This window comes from Aedes aegypti, chromosome 2, assembly GCF_002204515.2.
Source record: "Aedes aegypti strain LVP_AGWG chromosome 2, AaegL5.0 Primary Assembly, whole genome shotgun sequence".
Classification (NCBI taxonomy): domain Eukaryota; kingdom Metazoa; phylum Arthropoda; class Insecta; order Diptera; family Culicidae; genus Aedes; species Aedes aegypti.
The window spans coordinates 121,340,282-121,357,930 of NC_035108.1; the positions used below are offsets into that span (position 1 = coordinate 121,340,282).

The 17,649-nt window shown below is 36.8% G+C and overlaps 1 protein-coding gene across 11 annotated transcripts in view; it reads left to right on the forward strand.

The window, feature by feature from the left end:
- The first annotated feature begins 1,310 nt into the window (after positions 1–1,310).
- The window catches only part of LOC5576549 (translation initiation factor IF-2), a 393,961-nt gene continuing 377,622 nt past the window's right edge, over positions 1,311–17,649 (forward strand). The window contains exons 1-2 of one of the 11 annotated variants that reach the window (XM_021842146.1): positions 1,311–1,558; positions 15,279–15,442. The gene's annotated coding sequence lies outside the window, so the exon portion shown is untranslated. The other 10 variants (XM_021842145.1, XM_021842143.1, XM_021842147.1 and 7 more) reach the window with 10 other exon arrangements.

The following is a 17,649-nucleotide window of genomic DNA, read 5'->3' on the forward strand; positions in this document are numbered from 1 at the left end:
AAACTAATAATCAACATCAATAAGTCATGCTTACGTTTTAGAAATGAGGGTAAATCAGTTTTTTCAATCACATTGTTGACTTATTACATCCATAATTGGTACATCTACCCTATAGTTGTTCTTGCAATAATTCGCTCCCAATACGACAATTCGTCCGGTGGGGTGTGCTGCTGTCGTCATGATGATGGTTGACGAGAGCAATGTCAAACTCATTCATGGTTTCAAAACATTCGGAACAAAATATTTATTTTCACCGCTTACTTCACTTATGTATGAAATTGAATGAGATCCAATGGTAGAGAATTCATTTATCTACCCAATGGTATTTTTAGGGGCAGCGGAGAATGTCCCGAAGCGTGTTTTATTCAAGCGCAAAAATCGCTTAGGCGAAAGTTCCAACGAAACTAACCTCACATATACTGGTTTTCCAACCTCAAACTAGTGCTCCTACCAGCCGGATCTCAATTTTTATGAAAGTAGTGCAAAAATACAAAAAACAAAAGTATGTAGAACATAGAGAATGGATATTCCTACCTTTTCCGCCTAACTGTTTCACTGTGAACCGTTTTGTATCAGGAAAATAAAACATTTTTCCCCACAGCGGCATGTGACGGATGCGTGAAAAATCAAATCTCTCATCATCTGACTAGTTGCGCTACCAAAGTATAGATGGCTAACAGTATGTTGCGTTTTGCGATTGGAAGCGTATGGAGGGATAACTGCGGGCGTTCAATCTTATCCATGCTCTTATTATGCCTATATGATTTTCTGATGCTTATTAGGAGCCCATCATTTTTGCTTATGGTTACTTGGGAACATTGCGGTAAACACATTTTCATACAAATTTCTCCAAACGCATCTAACATATTTTCATTATTTCCTTTTCGCAGATTTTGACCATTCATATTCTCACCAAAGCAGCACAGTTCGACATGCGCATTTTCGTACCACTTCGGGCCGTTTCGTATCGAATTCGTATCGAATCATCGTCATCGTCAGTAGGCTGCTCCCCCGAATCAGCCCCACTGCCTTCGTCGTCGTGATCCAACACAACCCCCCAGACCTACTACGATGCCGCCTGTTCGAAGCGCACCGTCGTAGACTCCGTAGTAAAGGCAACAGCATGCAACACCATCGCCGCGCGCCACCATCACCATCCGTCCCGAAGACCGAAGGCGAGCATGCGGTTTCGTGCAGCTCACGTCAAGCAACAGCACCGTGAACGTGCTCCTTTGGTGCTTCGCCGTTGTTGTTCGCATCGCGACGCTCAGCCATAGGAAAGCGACGACGGACGGCAGATTTCATATTGTAGTGAGCTCATCAGTTAGCTTTCGATCGTCGTCGACTCGCGACGGAATTTCGCTAGGTTTGTCCTGGTTTCTCTGTTCCGCAGCTCGGTGTTGCCGCGCGTTTTCTGAAACAACATCGACTCTCTTGATTGGCGGAGTGCCACGCCACAAAGTGGATGATAGGTATTGTCTATCACGTGGACTAGGTTAGTTGTATCAACCGTTCAATCGCGTCGTCTCGGGAGGGGAGACGAGGAAGTTAACAACCAGTCAGTGGAGGTGTTGGGGATCCGGCATTAAGTGAAGCCGAACAGGGGGGTGGTGTGACGTGAAGACCTTTGTGGGGGTCGCTCCAGTGTTGAACCGCGGGTTTTATTCGTCGCCTGCCGTTGAGAAGGGGAGCGGGAGATATCTCCGGCGAAGAAGTGTGCGAAATTGGGGTGTTTATTTGGGTTGAATCACAATACTCGCGGGTGTCTGCGGCTAGGGTGGGGCTTATTTCCCAAAATCTTTCGTTAGCAATATTTACCTTGTGGAAAATGATCATCGGGCCTGCAGTAACAAGCTGTGAAAACATGAGAATTTATGGTGAAGGTTTAGAGGTGGCGCAAAGGGCGGAAGTTCAGTTTTATCGATATTAGTGAACTCTTCATAATTTCGAAGTGCTATTCAGTGTATTTTGATTATTTTGGAATCCTTAAGGGCGAGAAGCCACTTTGAAATTGCTATATTTGACGAAACATCGTCCAATAATGCGATTTCTTATCCTTGGATAGGTTATGCTGACGAACAACTGTAAACCCGAATGACTAATCCACGAAGCAACAAGTGCATAATCAATGTTTGACTACAGCCGTGGCAATTGAACAAGAGTATGTGCTGTATGGATGGGTGATTATTAATATGGCGAACTCTTAAAAATAATGAAAATTATTTAATTTGATTCTCTCCATGACTTTCCATGACTGAATGTCAGATGATGTAAGCGATGGAACGACACAAGAAAGTGTCATTGAAGGTGTATGGAATAAAAAATGTAATTTTACATATTAAAGGACACGAAAGCGATCCTAATTTTTATATTATTTTAGTTGCTAGAGTAATGAAACACTCTTAAGAGTACACATTTTCTTAAAATAAATTTTTGAAATCAAATAATCTGAAACGTTCGAGGAAAAGGAATTCTTTTTTGAGGTACTTACTCAAAAAGGTTTTTCTAGTTGGATTTCCATAGCCTGTTACGAAAGAGTTTACAGTAATGAATAGTTTAAAAATAACCAAATAATTATGAATTTAGATCTGAGTTACGTGATATTTTTAAATCAGAATTTTTAAGTAGTTCCAACAATCATAACTTTGTAAGCAAACATTAATAGTATTTCGAACCGACCCTTTGTAAGATTCTGGACTGAATATAATCTATGGAAGATTCTTAATCAGAAAGGATGCTGGGCTCTATCCAGTGAGTTAGTTTTCTCAAAAAAAAAAAAAATAAATAAATAAATAAATAAATAAATTCAAATTTAATTCGGCGTGAAATTTTTAATAAAAATATGTTGAGAACAGAACCAATGCAAATTATTGGAAGATTCTGAATTATAAAAGGTTTCCTAACAGTATCATGCGAAGACTCTGAAACGGAATATGAGCTTTTAATATAATACATGATCTTCCTTATCCTGTAAGTATTTTGAAAAGCTGAAGTATTGTAAAAAGTTCTACTCATGATTACTGTTTAAATTCTGATATCTACCAGAATTATTTAGGGATTCCGACTATAAATAAATTTGTGGATTTCATAAATTACAGCAATATTGAGTGCAAGCATAATTATGTTAGGATTCTAATATATTTTGCGAGGATTTCATCATACATTTTGTCAGAATAAAAACAAAGCACATGTTATTTAGCAGAATCCTGTCTGAATTCTGCTAAAATCTTGATTAGAATCATGTTGGTCCATGGAGAAAGCTGACCAGTGTGTGAGTGTTAATTTTAAATTTATATATAACAGCGAATCTAATTGATCATATTTCAAGAAAAAATTCAATTATTTTTTGTTATTCATACCATCCGGGACGATTTCAGGACCGCTAGGTGATGCAGGATAGGTTGCTCATATTCCCGACTGTCCCGCACAATCTGGAACATCTCGTCACTTTAACTGAGTTGCAACAACGCTGGTTGAGAATTTAGTTTGGTTGTCTCATTGCCTTTTTATAATAATAAAAGATGAGCAATTAAGATGCTTCAGTTCCATATGCGACACAAAATTGAATGCTAGATTGTTTTTATTATTTAAGAAAACTTGTCTAGTCATTTTTTCAACAATACTTGAATGACTAACTGTGATGGGGAAATGTTTGCTTTGAAATGCTTTGGACTCAAAGGTTTATCATAATCATTGCCCTAGTCTGAAAGGTCATTTAAATAGTTGTAGGTGCATCTTTCTATCTATCTATCTAAGTGCTTGCACAGCCAGGATTGGAAAGCATCCTGGGAATACAAGAAATAATTCATGTATTTTCTTGTCGACATTGATGTTTCCAGGATGTCGATAACATGATACAAATATTAAAATGGCCAGGCCTACTGTGCAGACTTCGGTTTGAAAGTAATTAAAAAATCCACGATCCTCATGTTATCCACGATTGAATGATATGATGTTTTCGCTTTTCAATTTTACAAGAGAGGAAACGGGGACAACCATTTCATTGAGGAAGAATATGTAATCGTTGGAAGGTACGCAGCTAAGATGATTAATACATACTCCATTGCTGTTTGTTCTTCTCGCCCTGAATAGGACGCAGATATTTCTATCGTAGCCTTGGCTTAAACGCCATTACTCGCTCTCTGAAACGAAAAGAAAACGATATATCTGATCCCTCACCCATTATTCAACTATTTAAGATAAATCCATATAATTCCGAAATTTAACTACAGTGGAATTCCGTTTTTGGCATGCTCCGTTTTCGGCAACAAAATTGATCCGTTTGTGGCAACATTTTTGAATACCATTGAAATTGATTTTTTTTTGTAAATATTATTGTGTCTTTAGGTTTAGTCACGTGTAAAGCAAGCCAGCTTCAAACTTACCGCGTTCGAGAACTCAATTTTGAATTCTCAATTCCCAAATCGCACGTATTGATAAAAGTCTCGTACGCGCTAATTTAATTCGTATGCTCGCAACGTTTCATGAAGTCTTTAATTTCTATGAATATCTCAACTAGAACTCCAAACTCATAGGCATTCAAGTTATATGGCCAGCCCATTTAAGTGAAAAAAATCATTTTTCTCTTGATTCGACACAGCTCGTTCAACCAAAGCACAAGTATTGAACAAAAGCTACAAAAAGTATATGACTGGCACAGAGGTTCTATCATTAATTTCGTCTTGCTTCTTCAACTCACTGTTCTTTTTATTGAGGAATTACATGCATTGTGTATGTAAAAATACCATAACAATAGAAGCAAACCAAACAAAGGTTGTGTCTCTAAACTTTTTATGGAATTTCATAAAGTAGTAATTTCGTGTTCAAGTAAATGTCAGAAGTGTCAACTTATAATCCATAACTTTAAAAATAGCTAGAGAAATAAATGACCCAACGGCTTCTTCTGTACGCCATTTATAGCTCCACCATGACAATTGAAATACATTCTACACTACACGTACTTTGCAAGTTCTTCTATAGAGATGACAGTTCTATGCAGAGCCGTAGCGTGGCCTCATGGCGCCCTTGGCGAACCGCGATTTGAGCGCCCCTTGTTCAAAATACTTTATTTTTTTGCAGGTTCACGTAGAATTTCAGAAAATTATTAAGGATTCAAAATTATAGAGTGTTCCCTGTAATTATTGTTCATCAAAATTCTCAAAAATAGCATGATAAAACTCAAATAATACTGTAAGGCTATAAGGCTACTGATAAGGCTTGTGCAAGATCTGTCAAATCTTTTATACATGTGATTTGCTAAACACCCTCAGATTTTTTTTTAAATTTAAATGAAATTACTGATTATATGGTTAGAGGCGAATTTGAAGACACTACTTCATCAATTCTCTATAAATTTTCATTACAATATCTTGTTGACTTAAAAAACGAGGATCAGTTGCAGCATATATTCAAAAACGTACTGATAAATTCTGTTTACACACTTAACAGACTCTATGAGTTCGGTAATTGAAATCACCGAAAAAGATCGGTGATCCAAAAAATTACAGACGTTTCGGTATATTCCGGCTTGATTACTGAAATCTGCGAAAAAATCACTGAACTTCGGTGAATTGCTTCAAGATTAACGATATCGTTGAAGATATTTACCAACAAAGCGGTAAACGAGCTCAAGTGCTGACTTCGGTGAAATATTCTGCTGAACTGTCGGTAATGAGTACCGTATTCGGTAACTTGGAGCAAGAAACGCCAAATCCACCATATAATATTTTCAATCGGTTATTATAAATAAACTGCGAACAAACATATCTGTTTTTGCAAAAATTTCTTTAATCTTTGTGATTGGGAGTTAACGTTGCTGGTTAGTAATTACTTGGTTAACATTTGATCAAGATCTGTAGTGAGTATATTTACTTTTTTCTATAGGAAGCAGAAATCAACGAACTGGACCTTCCAACCATGCGCCTAGCAGCATTTCGTGATGGTGTAGCACATGTGTGGAGTAATGCTGATATCTGAGATTATGGAGCAACGATTGCGCCAAAATGCAACGGCTTGCAAGCAAATGTTTTGTTCTTGTGCTTATTGATGATGTTAAGGACGATTATTTGATTTTTTACTTTGCACAAACATCTGCAATTTTGCTTCCTCCTTCCAAAATAACCAATTATTCGGTAATTACCATTACAGAATAGGCACGGAATTTCGGTAATCACTACCGTTCTACCGGTAATTTTGACAGCTCATCCGTCGGGCTCAAATTACAGTCCTTTCAGTAAACTTTTCGTTTACCGAACGGATTACCGACCGTTCAGCTGTTGAGATTTCGGTAAACGAACTACCGACGTCGGTGATTTTTCTAACTGTGTATAAACCAGAAGTTGTCGAATACTTTTGCCTTGAATTATACCAGAATAATTATCAAGCATTTATGTTGTATCAAGTATCAAGTTGCATTATAAATTTGTATGAAAGAGTTTAAAGTTTTCACAATAAATTTAAGTAAAATAGTTAAAGATTTTTTTTTCAGGAAATACTCAAAGAGACCAAACGAAGTTTCATTAAAATACAGTAAAAGAGTCAATCAATGAAATCGATGTTACAGATTCAAACATTTATCAGTCAGTTCGGAGCATTGTTTTGGAGAAATAAACAAATCTGTTGTTACAAAAATACTCTATTCCACTTTTTTCACTTTTACCCTTTTTTTCAATGTTATATAATTATCTGATAATCCTTTCCGGGATACTGTGATAATTGCGCGCATGATTGAATCAATTTTTTCTATGAGACTTTGTGTAAATCTGGCTTGAGGTTCTGTGAGAACACCATGAACCACACCAAAGAATCCTGATTAAAATTATATCTGGAACCTACCTAGTATTCTCTTATGATATTGGTTATAGGTGATATTTCTGACTTATTTTTTGAGGAAATAATGTGCCAAGTTATTTGAAAATCCTTCCGGCAGTTTTGTGGAATCGTACAGTTTTAACTACCAGTTAATGGAATTTAATACCAGTTTAGAATATTATGGTTATTTTTAAAGTAAGTACTGAACATAAACTGATTTATCATTGTCACGCATTTTGGCGCCCCTTGATGGCTGGCGCCCTTGGCGGGTGCCAACCTGGCCAACCGCACGCTACGGCACTGGTTCTATGTTAGTACCGGACTTTCACCGATGTAAATAAATGCATAGACAGACCTGTCACATGAAAAGGCCTATTAGAGCGTGCGATGATTGCGATAGAGACTATGTATGACGTTCGATAAAAAAAAAAACGTTTCAACATTTTATAACAGTGGTGCTCAGGTAGGAGATAACATATCGAGATTCTAATCAAGGAAGTAGACCGCATGAAATAATCTAAATGTTCCTCATGAGAACCTGGTGATCTCTAGCTGAGTATAGGAGTTTTTTAACTGGACTCTGGAGATTTATTTGTTTTGATAGCGGGTTTCAGAGAATGTTCAATGGATTCTTAAGGATACTGAGCAAAATCTGAGTATTCCTATCGGACAAGATTTTGAAGAGGTTTCCAGCAGAGTTTAGAGATTGCTAGTGTCAATCTGGGAACTTATGATTTTTTGAAGTTTTCCATCGGAGAATTGAGAATTTTGCAGCGGAATTTTACATTTCTAAGTTCAATACTCAAAATTCCTAGCTAGCTCTTGAGTAGATGTCAATTCCTGTCTGATTTGTACGCAAGATCCTGTAAGATTCTTATCGGGCTCTTGGACTTTTATAGCGGGATCCTAAATTTCCGTTGGATTCATATGGTTGATTCCCATACAAGCTCATTTGCCAGAATTTTCGGCGTAAAATCGTGTAAACAAAGCATTCTTGTTAGCAATTTCACTTGCGAGATACATTAACCCTCTAATACCCAAATTTTTATTTTCGATCTAAATATCATTTTTCGTTATCTAAAATCGTTCTAAACACGTTTTGGGCATTTATTTATTTTTATTCGCAAATTTTTAAATTTTGGTTTTTGATTTTTTTAATTTTTATTTTTGAACATCCCTAGCTTTTTTCATTTTTTCTTGAAGCCTTTTCTAGTTGTTGATTTTTGGCAATAATAAAAATTTTAATTGTTACGGTATTTTGAAAAATATTAAATTTTTAATTTTTTTTCGGAGCGTATTTTATTTTCCGTGTAACTAACGGAAAAACAGGTTTGAAATGATTTTAATACCACCAGGCTCTTTGTTTGTGATAGGTTAATCGTAGAAAAATATAAAAGGTACGATTTTTTATATTACACGTTAAATGAAGCCCAGGCATTTATAGGTTATGTAAGAATGCAATTTTTCAAACAATTTCTAAAAATACAATAAAGTTTCAAAAGTCATAAAAAACTTTTCTTATACGCGTGTTATGAGTCAAGGTATAAGCCAAAAATAAAATCATTTTGATTTCCGAGCTACGAAAAAATATACAAAATTCCAAAGTGTACCCCGTCTAAAGGCGGGGTTGGGTATTAGAGGGTTAAACCGTGCAATATTGGCGAATGTTGCATGGAAGATCATGAAATTCTTCAATTTCACTCAAGATTGCAATCATTATTGAATGTGATAAAGCAATTTACGCCATTTATCGTTGTTGTTTGGGGTGTACGTTCATAAAATAGTTGCTGTGAATAAGTGCACCACTTCCATATTTGCCTTGAATATTACCCAAGTAACACGCGAAACATCTTTCAAAGAGATGCAATCTAAAATTGGTTTCAAATATGTATCAATTAAAGCATCTGTAACTTACCCAGTTCTAGTTCTGTTACATATTAACATCAAAAGCTCATATAGTTTCATTATCGTTCCAATAAACCTGCATTTCACCCCTTGTTTGATGTTAACTTGTCTCCGAAACAACGAGATTTGCTGCAAATGTTCTCTGCAAAGAGCAATGAAGTCAAGTTGACCAAGATGTATTTGGTAACTTTTCAAACAAACTCTTGCAACTTCTCCCAAAATGTCTATTTCAATGTTATGTTTCAAATTACTTTCAATTAAAGCATCCGCAACTTGAGTTTATTGCATTCAAGTTCCGTTTCAATGCCCACTACTCAAGAAGATTCATCACAGTTGTGCGAAAGTTGCACTTTACTACGCGTTTGACAGCTAGAAGTTTGTTTGTTTCAATCCAGTTGCAATATAGTTGAGTTTCACATCAAGCAGCATGCAACTACGAGAACATGTTCTGGTAGCAGTTTGTCTGTTTAAATGGTGTTTCTCATATAATTAGCGAAAGTTTTTGCAATAACTTTAGTTTATTTGAGGTAGGGCCCAATTTCACCACTAATGAGCTTGTGCACCGAAGGGTGCAGTAAAATAACAAACAACAAGCCTTCATTAACAGGTAATGTAGTTGCTTATATAGTGGATTGGTGAAGCAATTGTTCGAAGAGTTGGTGGAGTAGTGAGTAGAGGAGAAGAGTTATGATCTTGAGATCAAAAGTTCGATTCTCATTCATATTTTTGTTTTCATTTTTTTTTTCTCTTAAGTATTAGTTAAGCAATTACACTATAACATAAATATGTTGCAAACAGACTCCACCTCTTGCGCTTTTTGAGTTGCTATTCAGTGCAATTGTAAGTCGTATTTCCAACAATTGACAACTCTTATTAGTTTCACGAGATTTTTTTTTTCTTGAGTGCAAACAAACTGTGCTGCTTGGGTAGTTTTATTGTAACTAAGTTAGTTATGAAACAAGTATTATTTCAACAAAAAAATATGAGAAGATAATGAGAGAAGGTGTAACTGGTATTATATTAAATCAATTTTTTTTTGTATGGGATGCGATCCATTCAAATAAAATCGATGCTTTCAAAGTCAAACAAGCAAGAAGATTCTGTTACAATTCTGTTCGTATTTTTTTCAATTGTATTAACAGAAATTTCCATCACAGTTCCGGAAGACATTTTTTTGCTTATTCTTCCAATGATTTGCTCACGATTGTTGTTCTTTCTCATATGGCTCCTTCCATAAGCATATCCTTAATTTTGATGGAAATTCTTTAAACAGCCTGTACAAAAGTATCTATGATTTCTGATTCCTTACAATAGCATCAAACTTTGTGTCTAACAGTTCCTGAAAATAATATGGATTGCGTTTTTCTATTTTAGCAATAAATCGCATTTCGGCTAATGATGTTTTACTCCAGCTGCAATTTCAGTTCGTTCACCATAATTTCAAAAATAGTGCACCAAAGAAAGCATAATTCATGTTCACTATCGCGATCTACTTCTTCATTCGGATTTGAAATTTAGAAACAGCAGCAGAAACAAAACATGAGGAGGTAATATTCAATTTGTTGCAAAAACCACTTGAAGATACGAGAGATGAATCACCTACAGGCAGTGAACGAAGATGTACCGTCGAAAACTGTAGTAAGTGACAAATTTCATAACGCTGAAGGTTGGGTGGGTGTCCTCGGCTCCTCCAAAATTTTTAAAATACTCATACAAAAAGCGTTACCCACCCACTCCGGGTGTCGAAAATGGCCATTTTTGGCGTTATGAAATTTGTGAATGAACCTGAAGCATAAATCAAAGAAATAAAGAGAGAAGAAGCAAACCTCATAAAACAAACCCTTGTACTCTTTGTGTGCTTTTTTTTCGCTCTACAATTCCAAAGCGCAGCAGTAAAAAGGCATGCTGTTCAGATTACTGCAAGATAACGTCATAAGGAATGATTTAAATATTACAGTAACGCAAAATTTTCCAATTTTAAACCCCCTCCCTCCCCCACAAAACAACTTTTGTATGGAAAAGTTGGAATGTTTAAATGGGTCGAAACACCACGTACCCACCCTCCCCTGATGCGTCACGTAATATTTGAACGATCCACAAAGGCAGCGTATGTGAGTTCAGAGCTGTGATCAAGTGGCAACTTGGATCAGAAACAAACGCGAGAAGAGTGCCTGCTATGATTAAAGCTGCGTCGTGATTGTTTTTACATTCATTTTGCACTCCCGTCATGCACGACAGCATAACGTTCATGGTAGACTGAAAAGAATGGCATGCTACTCTTATCCTTGTCAGGTGATTTATGGGTGCAGTAAGAATTTATCAGTAGCAACCCGAATGTCACAAATGAATATTTTGAAACCTCCTGCATATGAATGTAACAGCGATGCGACAATAGCATAAAAAATGTTCTATACGCTGCCTACAGGTTGAAAATCTCACAAACGAAGTTGTAAATAAGTCTTGGAAGCTCTGCCAGAATGTTTATAGGTATTGCGTCAGGGCTTACTCTTTTCTTCTTTGCTCATTTATACAATATTTTAGCGTATGAGATCTCCATCTATTCATACGGTTATTCGGGTTTATAGTAGTCAGTCAGCATAATCAGTCCTAGGACAACAAAAAAAAATGCATTTTCAAAACAAGTTTCGTAAATTATCGTCTAGAAGCAGTAATGGAAAGGGTGAACATGTCTGCTGAATCGGAACAAAAACAAAATATTATGCTCGCGTGCATCAGAGCTAATGTGATTCGTAAAATTTGGGAAAAAAAAGAGATAGCATTCTTTTTTTCACTCCGAGGTATCTGGTTTTCAAGGGTGTTTGACTACAAACTGGTAGATTACTCTCGATTTGATGGATATCCAATTATTATGTTTGTTAAAACCATGATAAACCATGATAAACATCTTGTTCGGTTGATCACGAGTAAACATTCGCGAATTTTTTGCTATTTCTTCTGGTATGTTCTCACGAGCAGACGTGTGCGAATTTACTCACACCAAGCCTGTTCACTAGAGTGATGCAAATTTTGAAATGTTGGCTCCCCTATGCTAAATCGATTTATATTATGGTAAATAGCATCCTCCCAAAGTTTGAAGTGATTCGGAAGAAATTTGACTGTGCACAAGCCATTTGAAGTTTATATGGACATTAGTATGGAAAAGACAAACCTTTTGTGTTCAGTCCTCTAACTGCTCGTACTTATAATTTATGGAAAAGTGAACAAACTCTGCTCATGTGAAGTCTTTTCAGCTACAACTTTGCTGAAGACCACATTTTGATAGGACTTAAGGATAAATTGGTATTCTTAATCAAAAACTAGGATTACATTTTGCATGCTTAACAAACTGCTCGGCAGGCAACAGTGGTGCTCCTGGCGGGTAGAATAGATCAACACGGTGCTCCCCTGACCGTTATTATCAGAAAAAAATCTCCATCAAATCTGTGCTCACCAGTCGATTTCTATAGCTAAGCTGCATGTCTGGGCAAAATTTCAAAAAAATCGTAGGGCCCGTTTTGCAGTTATGCCCTTTTTATTGCATAAGTCTACTAATTCAAAGGAAATCTGAGATATTTGAACGGATTTTCATTGGCCACCATCAAAATTTGGTTCAAAGTTGGTTTGTTTAGTTATTTGTAACCTCTTGGTGGAGTTTTGAATGAGAAAATAGGCGAAATTTGAAGTTACGCCCTTTTTGAGGTGTAACCATTGAAAACACTAATTTTAAAAAGAATAATTAGGCATTCTAATACTGTTGAGCATGTTCAAATGTTTTCAATGACACATTGCAATCGCATGCCACAAAAGTCTTTCACTATCAACTGATTTTCCATAGGCTCAAGTGCTTTTAGGCATTACGGAGCTGATTTCATCATATAACCAAATTAGTTCTTGTAGCACAATATTCTGGATTGGTTGGTGAACCAATGTACTCACGATTCAGATTATTTTAAATGCTACTGATTGCTATCTGTTGTATATTAAATTCGAAGCATATGTCAAGAAGTACTTAAAGAGTTAAGTTTTTCGTAATGGGTAGCAGTGTATGGAATAAAATCAACTGTGCAGAAAGCAGTGATTCAAAATGGAAGAATGTAATGCAAAGTTTAAAACATATGTTTTTATTTTGTTTAATTGATTTCAAAAACGTAGCATTTACAGAGTTTAATATTGACTGTTTGTCTTTGTCAGTTTGAAAAACTTTGTGTAGCTACCAAAATATGATTTTTTTTTTCGTTTGTAAAGGGTCATAGCAGCTGGTGTGTCATTACTTCACAAGCACAGCTAGCAATCAAAAAATAAAGTTAACATATAAATCTTCAGTTTGTGTAGGATTCAAACCATATTATGGTAGGTAGACCGGCAGGTAATCAACAGGGCCACAGAACAATTTACGATTTTCCGGTAACCAAAACTGGAATTTACGTAGAATCTATGAACAACTATATGTTTATCATATTTATTTTTTTAATGTACCCCTTAACTTTGAGATCCATTAGCCCGAATACCTGAAGACCATCACTGTGAGTTCCAGTTCCAAGAATATCATTACTTCGAATTTCATTATCACGGGATAATATCGTTCAAGGTAATAATATATTCGGGACAATAGCATTCACCGTAACAGTGCGTTCAGTGTGATGAAACTCGGGGTTAAGGTTTAGAATATTCTAAAGAGAGTTTTGATACATAAGGAAGATATGTAACATTAGGCTCTGCAAGTGTTATGATTTTGAAATCAATGAAACCAAATAATAACGCATGTTTGTTACTTCTCTTAAGCGTATTTCAAGTACTGATGCTTTCTCTTCGCGAGTTAGCCTGAGAATGAGTAAATTGATGTATACATTTCTTTCACTATTGTATTTATCCTGCGCTCTTATCGGTTTGTGTAATCGAAAAGACCGGGGAACCCAAAGGAAATATTGTAGATTCGCGCAAAATCTATATGTAGTAATGTATGCTACAAATGATCACAAAAGTATTGACAGTGGTCTAGAGTTCCATAGTTTACCCAATAGTCCATTACTAAGCGATTGAAGTTCAAGTTCTAGCGCAGTATAATATTAGCCGGAACAGCCAAAGGGGTGGCTAGTTGGGCTATAACAATATTTTTTGATTAATAATAATGTCACAAAAATTGCTCCGTAATGCCTTACACCGCTTGAGCCTATGAAAAATTGATCAATTGTGAAATACTTTGGCGACATGTAGTTGCAATATGTCATTGAAATTATTTGAAAATGCTCATCGGTATTAGAATGCCTAATTAATCTATTTGAAATTAGTGTTTTCAATGGTTACACCTCAAAAAGGGCGTAACTTCAAATTTCGCCTATTTTCTCATTCAAAACTCCACCAAGAGGTTACAAATAGCTAAACAAACCAACTTTGAACCAAATTTTGATGGTATATTTCTTCTGGTAATCACGGCCAATGAAAATCCGTTCAAATATCTCAGATTTCCTTTGAATTAGTAGACTTATACAATAAAAAGGGCGTAACTGCAAAACGGGCCCTACGATGTTTTTGAAATTTTGCCCAGACATGCAGCTTAGCTATAGAAAACGACTGGTGAGCACAAATTTGATGGAGATTTTTTTCTGATAATAACGGTCAGGGGAGCACCGTGATCAAAGTAATCCAGGCTACTATGTTTTACAGCAAAACAGCAGTGTTGCTCTGAAAGTAATTTAATGATCATCTCAGCATGATTTGGATTTTGTAATCAATAATAACAAATTATCCTTACGTCCCATCAAAATGTGGTCTTCGACAACGTTGTAGGAAAGATTTCACATGAGTAGAGTTTGTTCACTTTTCCATAAATTATAAGTACGAGCAGTTAGAGGACTGAACACAAAAGGTTTGTCTTTTCCATACTAATTTCCATAGAAACTTCAAATGGCCTGTGTACAACCAAATCTCTTCCAAATCACTTCAAATTTTTGGAGAATGATTTTCATCATAATTGACACCGTTTAAGCATAGGGGAGCAAAAAATTCAAAATTTGCATCAGTCTACTCTTCACGAATATGACATGTTTGTGTTGCGTTTATTTACACTCGTGAGGGCCTTCGTGATGCGAACATTTCCACCACTGTCTAAAATAGGAGAGATATCGCAATTAGGTGAAGCCTCTAAAATTATCAAAACAACCGGAATATCATACCAAAAGTAAAAAGAGTGTACTATCCAAGAAACGACTAGAGCGCTAATTAGCCTTTTTGATTCATTGGACTGCTATACGACTGATATAGGGTATGTCAGGTTTATATTTGCATTGTATTATCACGCAGGGCGAATAAAAGAGCTATTTGCTTACTGGGGATACAATCGGTAAAACTGCACTTAGGCCCTTTGCGCAACCTCTAAACATGCACCAATAATTCTTATATTTTTATATAATAATATTTTGGGACTGATGACCATTTACCACCGTGTACATTTTAACTACGAATGATTCTGGGAAATAAGCCCCACCCTAGTCTGACTTGCTTTCAGAGTGCAAACAGTTAACGTGTGAGATCGGTGATTTTTCAGTTTTCTCGTCTCTTCACAGAGTGGTGTGTGTTTACAATTCCATCTGGTATATAGTTGAAGCAACCGAAAAAAAGTTAAAAGTTGTCATTGAAGAGACAAACAAGTGTTAAGTGTTAAACTGTGAGCGTTCCAGCAAGTTCCGGGTTTGCGAAGAATCGATTTCGGGTGTCACGAAACAAAGAGGTGAATAATCAGTAAATCTATTTTTAATAAGCGCCGCAGAACCGGTGGTTGTGCTGAGGTCTGAGGATGGTCGTGCCAAAAGTTTCACAAACGAACGCCTGGATTAGTTCGGAAACTGATGAAGGCGGGTCAAACAACTGTCGACGAATGATGAAAATGTGACTCCGTCTTAGAATGGGGATTAGGGGATGTTGTGTATTTGCGCGCCCATAATCGAATCAACGTCATCGACGAGAGATGAGCTCGTGCAGCTGAGTGTAGTTTAGTTTCTCTGGCAGCAGTGAAGCTCCCAGATAAGTAGAACGAAAGCTGATAATCCGGAATAGCTGTGCCACTGTTAGTGACCGGCTGGCTAATTATTATTTATTTCGTTTTCCTAAAAGTGATAACCCTATCGAACGAAACGTGCTAATGATGATGATGCTGAGGAAGTGGGGAAGGTCGTTGTGGAATGTTTGGCCTGGGTTGTTCAGGAAAGGCCTTAATAATTACAGAAACCGAAACGGGAGCTGTTAATCAGGAGTTGTTGTTTCAGGAGCTTTCCTCTTGAGTTTCAGAGCTGGTTGTGGCCATTTTTTTGAAGCCAGTCACTATTAAGTCTTTTTTTGTGAAGGCTGCTCTATTAAGGTCACTTTTTCCGAAAATAAGTTAATATTTTCAACTGGGATATACCTGGACAATCGAAAATCCGGTGTAATTGGGACCTTCAGGCGTAGCTCATTTGTGGTAAGATTATCAAGGGGATATTATTGTCGAAAGTCTTCTTCTGCTTGACATTACGTCCTCACTGGGACAGAACCTGCTTCTTAGCTTTTCAGGTATCAGAAGGCCGGTTCCAAAGGCTGAATCTTGACGAGGATGGTCCATTAAAAGGTGCGTGGAAGCCAGGCTATCGACATCGATGGAGACACCATCTTCTATGGTGACAGAGGGCTCGATTGGCTTGTCAGATGAATCGGGCCCGGGACATCCTGTCTACTGCAAATCGCTGCAGTTGATATAGGGCATGTCCACAGGCTGGTGGAAGCAATTGAAAGCACGATATAAATTGGGTTGTTGATCTCTACAGCGCAATATGGGCATTACCTACGTAGCCATCCGTAGTCGGATCATATGCTTGTCAGTATGATATATAAATGGAGTGAACGCCAACATAAAACAAGTCTGAATGAAAACAATTTAAACGACGACTAGCTACGGGGCTGCTACCCAAAGGCACACAACGATTGAGTGACCTTCGGGTGATTGTAAATAAACTTGTATAATTGTACGTAGGGAGCTAGCAAAAGGCACATAGACATATGACAGAGCAGAAGCCGGCAATAGTGGTGTATGTTTGTTGCGTTGCTGTCGTAGTCTGTGTCTATAGTAGTTGCAAAGTCAAGTTCAGATGTTGAATCATAGATGTAAAGGGGATGCTTATAATTGCAAATTTTGGCTGCGTCGCCAAGGCTGTAATATAGAGCATTCCAACACACGATTTTATGTACGTACAGTAAAATTTTCAAAAACCATGTACCAAACGAGTTTTACTACATTGCCTATGAAACCATAACTTCATACCATATGGATCTTCATACCAACACTTTTTTCATTGTAACATTCATGTTATACTATAAACTTTACTACGCATGAAAAAATATTAATTAATTTTGTTTGAAAATGTTCTGAAAATTATGAAAGTATTGTTCTCCCATATTGAAAAAAGGCAAAACAGTATCTATATGAACTTAAACCCCCAAGTTTATAATGTATGCTGATCAAAAGTAATAGTCAACTTTGTGGTGAAGCTAAATGGAGTGCATTAATGTACTAGAATATTATAAATATTTGTATGATACTTTGAGCGCTATTTTTTCTCACTTTTATCATACGGGACAGTTATGCCTTTTTGGGCAGTTACACCTCTGGAGTATTTTTTCCGGAAACAGTCGACGGTGACGATGACGAAACCAACGAAGCGTGTGGAATGTTATGATTATTGTTCACTCTTGCTAAGCCGATTGATTAGAGTGTATCACTACACAATCCGATTAGAGCAAATCTCAGTCACATTGGATTGCCGCTTCCGTCGTACACAATTTTGCACAGTTCAAGGAAACTCAGTCTTTCAAAACCGGTGACCGCATAGGTCCTTGGACGTTTTTTTTTTCTGCTGGTAATTTTGCACGAAATGCTTGAATGATTGCGTGCACGACGAGGAAGAG